Consider the following 2,500-nt stretch of genomic DNA (forward strand, 5'->3'; position numbering starts at 1 on the left):
TCCCCCCCTCTGCCCCCCCCCCCCCCCCAGTCTCTCTCCCTCTCTCTCTCTCTTCCTCCGTCTCTCTTACTCCCCCCACCCCCCACTCCCACACACACCACTCCTGCCCCTCCGCCCCCACCCCTCACATCCCCCAACACCCTCTCCATGTTGAACTGTTTTCTGACGCCGCAACAAACATCGCCTAACCCCTCCTCCTCCAGTTAAGTCCCTCAACACAGAAGACAGCTGCTGAAGCAAAAGTGAAGGAGTAACGCCAGCGCCGGCGCCGGGTGGATTTCCACCCCTGCTGCAACAACAACACCCAACCCCCCCCCCCCCCACCTCCCCACCCCCACCCCCCCCATCCGACTTCTCTGGCAGCGGACCGCGAGACCAACAATACCCCGAAGTCGACGACCTGCCCCCCCCCCCCCCCTCACCTCGCTAACCCCCCACCTCCCTACCCTCTTGCCCCCAACTACCCAGTGCCACCCGCTTTTTCTCTGTGTGTGTGTGTGTGTGTGTGTGTGTGTGTGTGTGTTTAAGTGTTAGAGAAAGAGAGAGAGAGAGTGTGTGTGTGTGTGTAAGTGAGAGAGAGGGAGATGGAGAGAGAGAGATAGAGAGTGTGTGTGTGTGTGTGCATGTGTGAGAGACGGAGAGAGAGTGTGTGTGTTTATGTGAGAGAGACGGAGAGATAGAGTGTGTGTGTGTGTGTGTGTGTGTGTATGTGAGAGAGAGAGAGAGAGAGCAAGAGAGAGAGAGAGTGTGTGTGTTTATGTGAGAGAGAGAGAGAGTGATAGAGAGAGTGTGTGTTTGTGTTTAAGTGAGAGAGAGAGAGCGTGTGTGTGTGTGTGTGTGTGAGTATGTATGTGTGTGTGTGTGGGTGTGTGTATGAGAAAGAGACAGAGAGAGTGAGAGAGAGAGAGGCAGACAGACAGACAGAATGTGTGTGTGTGTATGTGTGCCCGCGCGCGCGCGCGCGTGTGTTTGCGCCCGTTGTGTGTGCGCGTGCATGCGTATGCGTGCGTGCTTGCGCGGTGTGTGCATGTGTGTGTGCGTGCGCCGGTGTGGTTGCTGTGGTGTGGACTAAATACTGACAAACCACAAAATGACCCCCCAAACAGGTGTCATTCGAGACTTGCCCAGAGAATGACTCCCGGGGTGATAAGACCCAGACCCAGCTAGGTGGGGGTGGGGGCGACGGGGGGGAGGGAGGGGGAGGCGGGCGGGGGGGGGGGAGGTTAAGGGGGAGGGGGGGGGGGGGTGAATGTTAAGGGGGAGGGGGGGGTGCACTTTGCAAGCTGTGTCACCGGGGCCAATGTGTGGGCGAGTGCCAGTGTGCGTCACTACCAATGAGAGTTCAGATTCCTTTATTATACACTCCCAGTCCTGGTGGCCGTGGCAGGGGTAGGTTGAAATGAACGAGGGTTTGGAATTCTTCAAGACTGCTGACGTCGGCTCCACAGCAAGACACTGAAGACCCCTTCTGTCAATCACGTGACACAGGGCCGCGTTCCTTGTCGCCGGCCGGGCAGATGGCCACGCCCCGGGTGGCCCAGCGGTCCAGTTTGTCTTAGTGTTTGCCGTGGCTGAAATTGAGTAGCGGTTCGAGTCCTTTTAAATTAAGCGTGTAGTCCAGAAATAGGGGTTTTGTTTTGGAAAGTTTGTTCTTTTTATATTATTGGAGCTTTTTTAAAAATTTTATTATTATTATTTTTTTTTTTTTTTTACTTATTCATTTATTTCTAATAATAATAATAATAATAATAATGGATACTTATATAGCCTTCAATCCAGAAATATGCTCTAGGTGCTTTACAAAAAAAACCGCTTTTGTTAACATAAAACATTATATCTCACCAAAATGTGACTACACACACACACACATACACGCACACACACACACACACACACACACACACACGGCACACCCACGAACGCACGCACGCACACACACATGCACGCACACACATACACTAGCACACACTCACACACAGGGGGTGTGTATGTGTTTCTCTGTTTATTTATTCATTCGTGTATGTATCTATTTACCTGTGTATTCGTTCATTTATTTAGTTGATTAGTTGGTTAGTTAGCTCACTCGGTACGGCCAGTCCTCTCTTCTCCTCTACACAGACCCCTCGGATGTCCAGTGGGTGTCTCAATGACCCAACCTTTAGCTTCCGTCGTCAGAATTGTGGTATTCTTTGTCAACATTCACCTCTTCAGTATAAGAGCCTTCCGCTTGCAATATTTTGATGATGGTAATTGGGGTAAAACGCTGTTAAAGTCGTCTCTTTCGACGTTCGTATGGAGAGAGTTAGTGTTGGTTTTATTGAACGTTTGAGGGATTTCAGTTACTCTCTTCTTTATTTTTCATGGCAAACTAACTAATGTGTCACATTGTGTCTGTCAATGTGAGTGTGTGTGTGTGTGTGTGTGTGTGTGTGTGCGTGGGTGTGTTTGTGTGTCAGTGTGTGTCAGTGTGTGTGTGTGTGTGTGCGTGCGTGTGTGTGTG

At 51.1% G+C, this 2,500-nt stretch overlaps 1 protein-coding gene across 1 annotated transcript in view; it reads left to right on the forward strand.

Annotated features, from left to right (window-relative positions):
• The window catches only part of LOC143289409 (uncharacterized), a 115,717-nt gene that overhangs the window by 41,589 nt on the left and 71,628 nt on the right, over window positions 1–2,500 (forward strand). The gene's annotated exons all lie outside the window — the stretch shown is intronic.

This window comes from Babylonia areolata, chromosome 14 (genome assembly GCF_041734735.1).
Source record: "Babylonia areolata isolate BAREFJ2019XMU chromosome 14, ASM4173473v1, whole genome shotgun sequence".
NCBI classification, from domain to species: Eukaryota; Metazoa; Mollusca; class Gastropoda; order Neogastropoda; family Buccinidae; genus Babylonia; species Babylonia areolata.